At 41.3% G+C, this 14,235-nt stretch overlaps 1 pseudogene; it reads right to left on the reverse strand.

Moving 5' to 3' along the window:
* Positions 1-13,733, reverse strand: part of LOC135210383 (transmembrane 9 superfamily member 1-like) — a 35,863-nt pseudogene extending 22,130 nt beyond the window's left edge.
* Positions 13,734-14,235: the final 502 nt, after the last annotated feature.

Raw genomic sequence — 14,235 nt, forward strand, 5'->3', positions numbered from 1 at the left:
TTAGTAAGATTCCTAAGCGAGGCTAAATGGAGCGGTTCAAATTGACTCGACATGAGAAACTTCAGTACCACGTCTAAGTTCCACGATGGTACTTTAGGTTGGAGAACTTTCACAGTCTCAAATGATCTAATGAGATCATGAATGTCTCTATCATTTGCTAAGTCGAGTCCTCTATGTCTGAAGACTACAGAAAGCACGCTTCTGTAGCCTTTAATCGTGGGAACGGCTAGTTTCGCTTCTTTCCTAAGGTGAAGAAGGAAATCTGCTATCTGGCTCACAGAGGTTGAGGTGGAGGAAATGCCCTTCCTTCTGCACCAACTTCTAAGACAGCCCACTTTGATTGGTAAACTGCGATTGAGGAGGGCCTCCTTGCGGTGGCAATCGCCGTTGCCACAGGTCTTGAAAAACCCTCGCTCTGGCCAACTTCTTGATAGTCTGAACGCAGTCAGACTCAGAGCGGGGAGGTTTTTGTGGTACCTCTCGAAGTGGGGCTGTCTGAGTAGATCTTTCCTTAGGGCAGAGTCCTTGGAAAGTCTACTAGGAAGGACATCACCTCCGTGAACCAGTCGACCGCTGGCCAGAAGGGGCGATGAGGGTCATTCTCGCTCCTTCTGATGCAGCGAACTTCCTCATTACTTCCCCGAGGATTTTGAATGGGGGGCAAGCGTAAATGTCTAGTCCCGACCAATTCCACAGTAGGGCGTCTACTGCCACTGCTCCCGGGTCCAGAACTGGGGAGCAATACAGCGGAAGTCTCTTCGTTCGGGAAGTTGCGAAAACGTCCACATGAGGACGTCCCCACAGCTGCATAGCGCCTGGCATACTTCCTGATGAAGGGTCCATTCCGTCGGCAGAAGCTGTCCTTGCCGACTGAGAAGGTCCGCTCGCACGTTTTCCACGCCTGACACAAATCTTGTCAGAATCGTGACGTTTGCGACTTCGCCCAAATCAGGATATTCCTCGCGATGACAAACAGAGAAGGAGAGTGAGTTCCCCCCTGTTTCCTGAGGTATGCCAAGGCTGTGGTGTTGTCCGAGTTTATCTGACCACTTTGTTGGAGACTTCCTCTTCGAAGAACCTTAGAGCAAGGTAAACCGCTGAAAGTTCTTTTAGATTGATGTGCCAGGACACCTGTTTCCCCTCTCCAGGTGCCTGACACTTCTCTCCCTCCCAGTGTTGCTCCCCAACCCGTGGAGGACGCGTCGGAGAACAACACTAGGTCGGGGTTCCAAAGCTTAAGCGAAAGTCCTTCCGCAAGCTTCTTTGGATCCAACCACCATTCGAGGTGCTTTTTCACTTCTTCCGTCAAAAACAAGACCTCTTCTAGATCCTGTTTGCGTGACCAATTGCTTGAGAGGAAGAACTGAAGTGGTCGGAGGTGCAACCTTCCCAGAGAAACAAACTTCTCCAGTGAGGAAATGGTCCCCAGCAGACTCATCCATTCCCTCACCGAGCATGTTTCCTTCCCTAGAAAGGCCGACACTTTGTCCAGGCATTGAAGTTGTCGCCCCTGGGACGGAAAAGCCCGAAAAGCCACTGAGTCCATCTGAATCCCCAGATAGACTAAGGATTGAGGAGTCAGATGCGACTTTTCGAGATTCACCAGAAGTCCCAGGGACCTCGCTAACGACAGAGTCGTGTGAAGGTCCTTCAGACACGGTCTTGCGATGAGGCTCGAATAAGCCAGTCGTCTAGGTAGAGAGAGATCCTTATTTCCGCAAGATGGAGCCACCGTCGCAACGTTCTTCATAAGAATGGTGAACACCATCGGCGCCGTGCTGAGACCGAAGCAGAGTGCCCTGAATTGGAAAATCTTCCCTTTCAGGACAACCGCAGGTATTTTGCCTTGATCGTGGGGATGGATGGGGACGTGAAAGTATGCGTCCTGAAGGTCTAAAGAGACCATCCAATCCCCCGGTCTTAAGGCTGCAAGCACGGATTGAGGTGTCTCCATCTTGAACTTCTGCTTGGTAACGAAGCGATTTAGACTGCTGACATCCAGAACGGGGCGCCACCCCCCTGACTGCTTCGGCACTAGGAACAGACGGTTGTAAAACCCCGGAGAACTCCGGTCGAAGACCTGTTCCACTGCTTGCTTCTCGATCATTTGATCTAGTAGATCGTGAAGCACTTTCTGCTTTTCTCCCTGATACGAAGGAGACAAATCCTTTGGTGTCGAAGACAGCGGGGGTAACATCAGGAAAGGAATTCTGTACCCCTTCTTGACGATGTCCAGAGACCAAGCGTCGGCACCTCTCTCTTCCCAAGCTTTCGCGAAATGTAGAAGCCTGGCTCCTACCGGTGGCTGAAGGACTTCCCTCTCACTTCTTGCTCTTGGAAGGAGCGGGAGTCTTGCCTCTGAAAGAGCCTCTTCCTCGAGGGGCTGGCTTCGAGGAAGAAGCGGATCGAAAGGGCTTCGATTTCTTCAAAGCAGAGGACCCAGAAGACGAAGAAGTAGTTAGGCTTCCTAGAAGACTGTGCCAGAAGGTCTTGGGTTGCTTTCTCCTGGAGACTGGCATCTATGTCCTTTACCATAGACTGGGGAAGAGATGTTCTGAGAAAGGAGCGAAAAGAAGATCCGCTTTTGCGCTGGTGAGACCGACTTTGCAGTAAAATTGCAAAAAAGTGCTCTTTTCTTAAGCATCCCCGTGCTGAAATGAGCAGCCAATTCCTCAGAACCATCCCTGACGGCCTTGTCCATGCAAGACAATACACTGGACAGCTCCCCCAGACTGATGGAATCAGAACTCCTGGACCTGGCATCCAATACTCCAAGGCACCAGTCAAGAAAAATTATAAGACCTCTAGTGTCCTAAAGAGGCCTTTAAGGTGAAAGTTCTAACTCACTATGCGTCCAAGAGACCTTAGAGGAGACAGAAAAGATCTTCTGGCGGCGTCTACAATACTACCTAAGTCTCCTTGAGCTGAGGCTGGAAGCTTAACTCCGACGTTTTCTCCCGTCTCATACCACATACCAGCTTTGCCACCAAGTCTTGAAGGTGGTAAAGCGAAAGAAGTCTTGCCTGAAGCTTTCCTCTTTTCCATCCAATCATGGACCTTTCTAAAAGCTTGCTTCGTAGAAAGCGACTTCTTCATTCTCACAAAGCCCGAGATCTTAGGAGCTTTGGATGACGAAAACTGAGAGGGAGGAGTACGTGGAGCTTCAGGTTGGAAAGTGTCTGCAAAGACTGACTGTAGCAAACGAGTCAAAACCTTGTAGTCCGTCGAAACTGGAGCCAACTGCTGTTCTTCGTCCACTTCGACGAAAGCGTCACTAATTTCCTCTTCAGACACTGGAGACGTCGGAGGAAGTAAAGAAGTCACGAGCTTTCTCAAAAGAGAAAGAGCGAACAGGAAGAGTTCCCGCTTCCGCTTGCGCTTGCGGAAGTGGAAAACTGACGTCCGTAGGCGTGCGCTTGGCGTCCGAAGCCAATCTACTGGCGCCGACTGAAGCGCGCTCGACTGCAACAGGTGTACACCTGGCGTCCACTGGTGCTCGCTGAGCGTCCACTGGTGCGCGCCGAGCGTCCACTGGTGCGCGCCGAGCGTCCACTGGTGCGCGCCGAGCGTCCACTGGTGCGCGCCGAGCGTCCACTAAAACGCGCTGAGCGTCCACTGGCGCTCGCGAAACTTGCACCGAGTCACGCTCGGCGTCCACTAAAGCGCGTTTGACTTTCACAGAAGCGCGCTCGGCATCTAAAGAAACGCGCTTCTTATCAACAAGTTTCGTAGCAGCGGAAACAACCGCTTCACGAGAGCGAGAAACGAATTTCTCGCCTCCTCTAGAAAGTTGCTGGGGAGCAGAACGAACTCTAGAGGGAGACTCAAACGGAGAGAGAGACGAGCGAGGAGAGGGAGAGGAGAACGCCTCGACCTCTTCACAGGAAGATTGTCATCCTTTTATTCTTACGACAGTGGAACAGTCTCTCTCGAAGAAAAAACATCTCGAAGTTGCTGCTGAAGAGACTGGAGAATCTTGCTTGTAGGTGAAGCCTCCTTTTCTGGGGAGGGGCTGATCCTGTGAGCAGGCGAGTGGCGAGGGGACGCCTTCTTGCTACTCCCAGGAACCGCCACTTCACGCACCTTAGAGCGACTGCGGCGCTCGAAAGAAACATCTAGGAAAGACTCCGCCTCCGAATAATCCTTACGCTTCTTCTGCGGAGGAAAAGCAGCAAAGCACTATCAGGCGACGAGCAAAGTTCCGGAGAACAACTTGGACGTGAAGCGTCCCGAACGCGAGCCGTCCTTTTCAGCGGACGTGATGCGGTATGAGAGCTCCACCCCCCTTGCGCGGGGAGGAAGCTTCAGAAGAAGAAAAGCACTCCTCGAGAAGACGTGCACGCGCACCGCTTCTTGGCAGTCTGGGTAGGTTCGTCAGAAGCTGCCGAAGGCACGCCAGATCGGTGGGGGTTCCTCGTAACCCTCCTTCGACTTTCGACATGCGTCTCTCCCCGTAATCTGGGAGTCAAGCAGAGGTCTAGGTCTAGAGGCGGAATGAGGCCGATCTGACGCACCCTCCACTACACAAGGGGCACTTTCACTGCACTTCTCTTCTTTTGCTCTCCAAGCTAACACTTTTGATTCTAAGTTACGAATCGATTCAAGAATTAGCGATAAAGTATTACCTTCTACCGACACTGTTTCAGGGGCCGGAGGCAACACTACAGGGGTAGAGCATAATCTACAGAAGGAGGGTTTAGCAGGAGAATAATTTAAATCTTGCCTACCTGAAACACTCCTGGAGGAAGACCTCCTTAACCTATCTCGCTCAAGTTTCTTAAGATAGGTTTCATACGCCTTCCATTCCGACTCTGTTAATCTTTCACACTCCTTACAACGACTTTCAAACGTACATTCATTCCCCCTGCAAACTTTACAAACAGAATGTGAGTCTACTGAAGCTTTCATAGCCTACCTCTACATTCGGACATAGAACAAAATCTAGCGCTAGCAGAACTAGACCCTGACATCTTGATCAAAGAAAAATCAATACCAAAAATCAAATCAATCCAAAGTCAACGTGTGCCAAGCCACCGATCCAATTCAGATACCAAAGAAAAAACCAAAGGGATACTCAAGTAGCTAGTAAGTTTCCAAAATCTGGACGGAGGTGCTGCAAACAGGTGTTTTCAGCACCGGCGACAGAAAAATTATGAATAGAAAATGGGAATGATTCCTGATACCCGCCTCCCAGCGGCGGGAATGGGTACTAACCACCTGACTCCCACTGCGTGTGTCGTAAGTGTTTAAATTTCTGTCGGATTCGGAAAAATACAGCTATATATATCTGACAGGTAAGTTTTCATGAACAAATAGGCCGTTTTAAACGTTTTTTATAGGAGTTCCAACTATTCACTAGGGGTCTGGTACGCATCCCCTGCGAATACGGGGGGGACAGCTGGACTGGGAAGGTCACTTATATAAAATTGTAAGTTAGAAACAATGCAGTATATATACGAAATGTAGCCAAGTCAGCCCGTATGCAACAATTCTTTTCAATCACTTAACTGCAACTTGTATTAAATTTACGTGAGTATAACCCAGTTATTTCAAGGCATACAACTCCAAGGCCAAATGTAATGGAATTCACACTTGGGCCCCTAATTTTTAATAATGTCATATATAAGACTGTTGTAAGTGTATAAACAAGAGAAATTAAAAGCACTTCACTCACCAGAATAATAACAACGAAGCCCATAAGAAGGAAAACTAGCACCATGGAATTGATGATTGACAACCAGTGAATCTCAAGGCTCCGTGGGAAGAAACTGCTGTCCTGTATCAGACGGTCCCGGTCAGCAAATGAAATTCTATAAAAAAAAAAAAAACATATGAATGAGTGTGACTATCATAAATTCAGTCAAATTAAACAATCTTTTCTTTGCTTAATACTCAATCTTTTACTCACGCATTTAAAAGAATTTAGTTGTCACATTGCAATAATGAGAAAGATATCTCAAGAAGTAAATCACAATCCTATTTTAAAAGGCAGTATTCTCTGACTGGTCTACAAATATCACTTGATATCAGTTAGACTTAACCTTTGGAATACCATATGTAACTCAAGGGGATCTGAAACTGATCAGTGCCTCTGGCACAGCCAGATTCAATCCTATGCCTTTGGTTTAGATACCATGTTAGACAACCAACTTCATCCATTTGGTTAACAAAAGAATTATACATTGATTTCAGTTTAGATGTATATTCTTATCAAATAAAGTTTTTGTAACTAGAAAAAAAATCCATCTCCTACATAATAACCGATTGGTAAGTTTGTAACACTTGGCTAATTATAAACGCAGTGAGACCCAAAATGCTGTCGAGTCGGTATCATATGTGTCGCTACAGATGTGGCATTTCACTTTATACTCTCCATCTTCTGTGCATCCGTAGCTGAAATGTAAAACACATAAAGCGAAGCGTGCCCCCTCCCCCATCCCACAGGGAAGGAAGGAGCATAATTAGGTATAAAACTGCCCAAAACCCCACCTGATGCATCCAAAAACGAATCATTAGATGAACCAACGGGGTGTAGGAAGCATCTTGTATAGGCTGAGAAACATATGGATCAGTATCACGATAAGGCAGAACAAAAGACGAAGGCGATTTGTTATCCAAAGATGTCGTTGTCTCCTTTCTCCTGTACTGACCCTTCTCATAAAAGCTTTTTCCATTGTTCCACTGACCAAAAATGACATACAGAACAAGGATTAGTTATGATACATACGTTTTCTCTGCCCCTACTACCCGTCGGATGTGGATCTGTAGACATCGATGCTAAGAATCTCGAACAAGAGAATCTACTAATACCCGGACATTTCGTCTTTCCTGCGAGATCCCAAAAAAACTTTTGCCAGGGAGTTAAAATGACCCATAATATCCTGATACTCGTAAAATCAAACAGAAAACACATACGGAAACAGAAAAAAATGAAAAAGCGGGCAAACTAAACCGGCTTCAAAAAGGACAGAGACCAAAGCACATCCTCTCTTGAAGGCAGTAAGAAACTAACTGGCATGGTCACTGGTTGCTAAGGGGTATGTGGGTGGTCCCATATAACTCGTGATCAAGCACAGATGTTAATAATCCCTTGCATACAATTTTTTTTAACTTTGCTGGCTTCCAGTTGGAGCTAGATTTATCCTAATGTTAAGACCGAGGGTTTGTTTCGTATATGAACAATTAAGTTTTGGTAACTAGAAACAAAGTCCATCCATCTCCTACTTGATAGCCAATTGGTAAGTTTATAACACTTGGCTAATTATGGAGATCTGTCACTTATACTCTGACTTTTTATTCACAAATTTAAGCCCGAAATACAATTTAATGCATGAAATGTCAGAGAATGCCTTTTCAATTAAGTAAAATCCTGTGATTACTTATTCACTAAAGCGTGGATCATTTAACTAACCATAATTTTGCTTGAGAAGTTGGTGAACATGCACGATTTAGCAAAATTTTGAGATAATTAATTGCTAGTGAAGACTGAGTATACTGTTCAAGTTTTGGTCAGACACTGCATATGAATACACACTAACTTTTATCATCATCCATGGATACGTGATTTCAACTACTGGAAGGGATTTTGCACTTATACCTTGGATAGTGGTGATAAGACTACTTAAAAATATTTATGCTCAAGTTTACTAAATCATATACTTGCATTTTTATATAGCTCTTCACAGTCACTCAATTATGATGTAAGAATAAATCTAACTCAATGTTTTAATAGTACTGGTTATAGGCTAAGATAATATTACCTGCTAAGACCCGAATTTGTAAGGAATAATCTTTACTAGGTCATGATATTTTTTCAGTAAGACTTCATACATACAATGATAACTTTTAGTTAGGTACATAAAAACCTACCCTAAAAATTTTAGTAAGCAATGAATCATTTGTGGTGATGCAAAAGTAAGCTTCAGCTAACAAGCAACAACAGAAAATTATTAAAAAAATAGAGGCATCATACTTTATTGGTATCACTGTGACAGAGTAGTTATTAAAAAAAGAGAATAGAGGCAACATACTTTGTTGGTATCCATGTGACAGAGTATGTTGGTTTCACAGTTAAGGGTGGCTCCACACCATCAAGGCTTAAGGGTGAATGTTCTCTAGTTAAATTCACATATATGAATCTGAAACAGATGATTCTATGAAATAAAAGCAAAATATAAATATGCAATACATATGACAAAATTATGACAAAATTACATTTCTGTAGTAACAAAAACAAACCATTTGAATTAAATACATATATTTATGGAAGCACAGGCAATAATGTTGTCATAATGTTTTCTCACCTATTTTATCACAATGGTTTCTTACTAAGATATCTTGTTATAAGTGATGCACTTTTTGGAAACATCTCTAACTAAATGACAGTAGAAAGGTATACATTACCATAGGTTGAATATTATGTGGAAAAACTCCAATAACTGTGCAATATTTTGAATGTCATGTACAAGCTATACTATAGTACCTTTGTTACCTTTTTTTTAAATTACAGATATAGCAGTGTTCATTTTCTGCTTTTCTAGAGAAATGACTTGTCAAAATAAAGAAAAAAAATTACCGCAACTTATGGTTCCAAGTAGCAGCTTCAGCTGTCCTGACTTTAAACAATAATCTGCACAGTTTATCTTCTCTCAGAACAGAATAGTTGGGAGTAATTTGTCATATCTCAGTCTCCACTGTTTTCTAAGAAGGAAATTTATGCTTCCTTCCTAGAAAAGCAGTAAAGACGGAGAATTCTGACATATCCCAAAGATATTGGCAGGAGAAAAAGTAGCTGGTTACTTTGTAATTAACTGCGAACATCACAAGCCAAGGAAAGTGTTCCATACAAATTCTTATGAAAAAACACCATTTGGATTTTTAACCAACCTGTTTACATTATCTAAGATGCTCTTGCATACACAGTATGTAAATAAATTTTGTCTGCTGTGGCTCAGAAAGACAGGTATCAAGATGAACCAACAACCTAAGAAGGTTTGACCACAATAGCACTGTGCAATATCTTGATCTTGTTTTATGTTAATAAGAAATTTTCCATTCTTAGGTATGAGAGTGGGGCGTAATAGATATAACATAATACAGGATTCACCTCTGTCCACAAAAGACGAGGCTTGATTTTTTTATTATCATTACACTGTACGTGTAAAGTACTTTGTATTTTTTGAAAACTACACACAAACAACACACCACTGACTCTCTTGGGCTAATCTACAAACATTAAACAGTAAGCAGGTGTCATCATAATACTTACTTTGTCCTGATTATAGTAAATGCTGAAATGCTGGTGGGTCCAAAGGAAAAAACACTTTATGAGTATGGGTACAAACCTGACTCCTCTAGATGACCAATAAAGTCCCTGACTGGGATATCACCAATTACAAATTCAAAGTAATAGTGCTCCTCGATGGATTCCCGAAGATACTGCACTTCCAGATCAGCGAGAACTAAATCACAAAGTTTCCTGTCTTGTATATTTTCTGGAATAGAGATAAATGACATAAACTTCAAGTAATCAATGACTAAAGTTCGTCAATCACTAATAAATAATTTGATTGAGATTGCAATATTTGAGAAATAAAATATTTTTACTTGCTCAAGTACAGTGTTTCCCCCCTTATTCATGTGGGACGGCGTAACAGACCCCCATGAATAGCCAGAAACCACGGATAGTTAAATCCCCTATAAAACACTTAAAACTGATTACAGGCGGTCCCCGGTTACGTACGGTTCCGGCTTACGACGTTACCGAGGTTACGACGCTTTTTCTTAATATTCAATGGAAAATCCGTCCTGGGTTACGACGCTTGTTCCGAGGTTAACGACGCTGACGCTTCCAACGCTCCGAGTAACGACGCTTTTAAAAAACGCATACTATGATAAAAATCCTTTATAGTTTAGCACAGTATAATTAATAAAAATAAGTTTTCTGGTTAGATTACAACAAAAATTTTGAGATTATGATGATTTTCGACACTTTTTATGTTGTATTTTTCTATGTTTTTTAGTGACGCCTCATAGCGGAACTAGTTTCCGAGCGAATGAATACATACTAGTTTACATATAACAGTCAAAAGCGCAAATAATGAAAAATCATTGCTTGTTTCCAGTAATAATAACAAAACGAAGTTTCTGGTTAGATTACAACGCAAATTCCAAGTATCCAAAGAGAGACATTATCCAGTAATTTGATCAGAGAGAGAGAGAGAGATGAGAGAGAGAGAGAGAGAGAGAGAGAGAGAGAGAGAGAGAGAGAGAGAGAGGCGTCTTCCGACGCTCCGAGTTTAAGGACGAGAGAAGTGTTCGTTTCGTTAAACGGCCTCTGACTCATGCCAGTAAATGTTTTGTTGATACTAATAATATAAGCCTATTTAAAGATACGTTTACTTTAATTAGTCTATATGATACGTAAATAGTAATCAACTGTTCTTGTAGCCCTCAATATTTGGCAAAATCGAAGTATCCAAAGCAGAGACATTATCCAGTACGTAATTTTGATCAGACAGAGAGAGAGAGAGAGAGAGAGAGAGAGAGAGAGAGAGAGAGAGAGAGAGAGAGAGAAGACGCTTTGGCAACAATGGTCTCGGGGGTTTTTATAGCTTCCTTCTGCTTGATGATCGTGGATATTGTAGAAGGATTTCGACCATACTCGTTTGCCAAATCGACGATACGAACGCCACGTTCATGCTTTGCTATAATTTCATGTTTTGCTTCCATCGAAATCATTTTCTTGGGTTATTTCTTATCACCTGCTTTGTCTTTAGCTTTGAGACCCATGGTTAATAATAAAATAGACAAAATAACACGAAAAAATATGGCGCAAATACAACGAACTAAACAACGACGTGTTAACATGCAGCACCAACAAACAAACAGACTGAACGCCATTTATCGGTCGCCTATACAACTAACACTCCATCGCAAAATCGTATCTCAAATATTTCGTTGTATATCAAAGCTTGTATTTTCGCAAATTTTCTGTTGTATCTCAAAACATTCGTATATTAGGGCAATCGTATGTCAAGTTTCCAATGTAATTTGATCAGAGAGAGAGAGAGAGAGAGAGAGAGAGAGAGAGAGAGAGAGAGAGAGAGAGAGAGAGAGAGAGACGCTTTGGCAACAATGGTCTCGGGGATTGACGTAACGTTTATTTTCTGAACAGATAGGACAGAGAAGTGTTCGTTTCATTAAACGCCTCTGACTCATGGCAGGAAATGTTTTGTTGATACTAATATATAAGCCTATTTAAAGATACATTTACTTTAATTAGTCTATATGATACGTAAATAGTAATCAGCTGTTCTTGTAGCCCTCAAGATTTTGCAAAATCACTCCAGGTTGTACATAAAACTTCAAGAATGTAGTGTCACCAGAGGATTACAATAGTTTTTACCTTCAAGAACCAGCATTCTTTTATGAAAATAACTCCAGGTTGTACATAAAACTACAGGAAACAACATGTAGGTGTAACCAAAGGATTACAAGTAAGGTTTTTATAACTTTTTATTAGTTTAAGACATATTTCCAAGCGACGTTCCGCTTACGACGATTTTCGGCTTACGACGCGTCTCAAGAACGGAACCCCCGTCGTAACCCGGGGACTTGCCTGTATTTTGATAGTTCAAACTCAAGAAAAACCCACTAAAAAATATTTGTACCTGGTTTTTTTTAATAGTTTTACCATAAAAAAGCATTTAATGATGAAATTGATAAAAAAACAGGAATTTGTGGATATTTAAAAATACCGTCAATAGGCGAATTTGCCCCGAATAATGGGGGCATTTGTTCCAGAGAGAAATCCCTGAATCTCCACGAATACGCGAGTCTGTGAATCCGGAGCACGCAAATACGGGGGGTTCACTGTACATACATAATTCTGGAAATAATAAATTTTGAATAAATTATGCTTAAAATACAGTACACAAACTATCATTTTACAATAACTACATTTGCTGGTCGAGGTGAGAGTGCAGCTTTACATTAACTCTACCAAAACCAATGGCAGCTGCGAGAGTGATATCCACTAGTATGACAGTGAGTGCATCCTCTGTCACACAAATACCACTTTTTCATTCACTCTATCTTTCAAGACAGGGTAATAACTAACAACAAAAGTACAGATTTCTAGCAATGATTTTACTCATTGCCTTTCCTGGGCCCTGATTCTATCAAACAAATTATGAAATGAACTATGAAGAAGAAGAAGAAGAAGAAGAAGAAGAAGAAGAAGAAGAAGAAGAAGAAGAAGAAGAAGAAGAAACTCCAGCACCATTCGCCAGATGAGCCTGCATACCTATGCTGATGTCTTTTTAACTAAATAACATTCTAAAATAACACAATTGTAAATTGCAATGGCAATTACAGTTAAATAACAGGTTTGTATATAAACTAAGAAAAAACCATCATGCTTACAAAACTGCAATATCAGTGAAGACCTGAATACTGTAGCTATTATGCTAACGCCCATAACAAAACACATCATCAATGGGGTATAGAACCCAAAATGACATGTGAAAAACAAGGGGAAAATAACCACACTAAAGGGAAATTAATTATTCATACGGATGAATTGATAATGAAGTAGCTAAGGTAACAAAACACGATAAATACTGTATAAAATTCTAGGGAGCATGACTGCAGGTGTTAAAACACCTGATACACAGATGAATGACCAGTTCCACCTGTAGAGGTACTGAGGAACCTGCCTGCATACTCAGAAACACAGAATCTAGAATTCAGGCTATTGTAAAGTAAAGGTTTTGTTGTGAAAACAATGTAGGGTGAAGACATACAGAGTAGGGGTGAATCATATAGGCAGACAGAGTTCCAGCAATGATCAAGACCAAGTTGCAGTCGACTGCATCAACACTGATGTCACATATAACTACTACTACTGTTTTCTCTCAATTTGGTTCCAGATAAGTTCTCCATCAGTTAACAAAATTGGTATCTTGTCATGTACAGAAATATTACTTTCCTGAAACAATAAACAATACTTTGAAAAGTATCGCCATATCTATACTTTTAAACAATTTAAAAACTTGAAAAACACATAAGTAGCCTCAGTCAGAGATAGTTTTCAGATTACAGCAAAATGAAGTTGTTTTGCACTTCAGCATGATTATACATACAGTATAACTATAAATATATGAATATGCAAAATTCATGAACAGAAACTGTAATGCATATCCTTACTAAAATAAAGTACAATACACTATATAAACAAACTAAAAAGAAAATATCATCCAATAATAACAAATAAGATAAAAACAAAATCCTACCTTTAAACTTGATTACATAATCAGACTTTGCCATTCGATCTCCATCTAGGACCTCGCCAAGTGTCAAACTTTTGTGTTCAATCTGCAATGCAAAATTCAAAATAATATGTAAAGTAAAAAAAAGAAATAATGTGATACTTCCATTAAAACAAAAGTTTTATTGATACATTCTCAAGTGCAAACTGAAGATTTAAATCACACATTCAAAAATCATTTTTAGAGCAATGCAGTCATCAAGAGTGTAGCTTACTAATCACATGACAAAACTATGTATACTAGTCTTACTCTCGAATACATCAAACATAACCTTCAACTTACAATTTTTGGTCGACATACTGGCATCTGATAGTAGTGATATGTCTCATGTGGATTGAAGTATGGACCAACTTTGTTTACATAAAGTATAACCTGCAAGAAATGACAGCTATTAGCACACATGCTCAAAAGTAGATTGGAACACCTGTATAAGACTAAAAACATGATATTGTTATGTTACAATAAAGTTTCATACATACTTACCTGGCAGATATATACATAGCTAAGACTCCGTCGTCCCCGACAGAAATTCAAATTTCGCGCCACTCGCTACAGGTAGGTCAGGTGATCTACCGGCCTGCCCTGGGTGGCAGGACTAGGAACCATCCCCGTTTTTCTATCATATTTTCTCTCTTCCACCTGTCTCCTGCGGGGAGGCTGGGTGGGCCTTTAATTGTATATTATCTGCCAGGTAAGTATGTATGAAACTTTATTGTAACATAACAATATCATTTTCATACAATCAACTTACCTGTCAGATATATACATAGCTGATTGGCACCCTTCGGTGGAGGGTAAGAGACAGCTACTATATGGGAATAGACAGGTAAACAACATATGTTTGTAGGTATAAATAAAAACCTTGGTTCCTACCTGATAGGTGGTAGACTTGGTGGGTGTTTGC

Source organism: Macrobrachium nipponense, chromosome 39 (genome assembly GCF_015104395.2).
Source record: "Macrobrachium nipponense isolate FS-2020 chromosome 39, ASM1510439v2, whole genome shotgun sequence".
NCBI lineage: Eukaryota > Metazoa > Arthropoda > Malacostraca > Decapoda > Palaemonidae > Macrobrachium > Macrobrachium nipponense.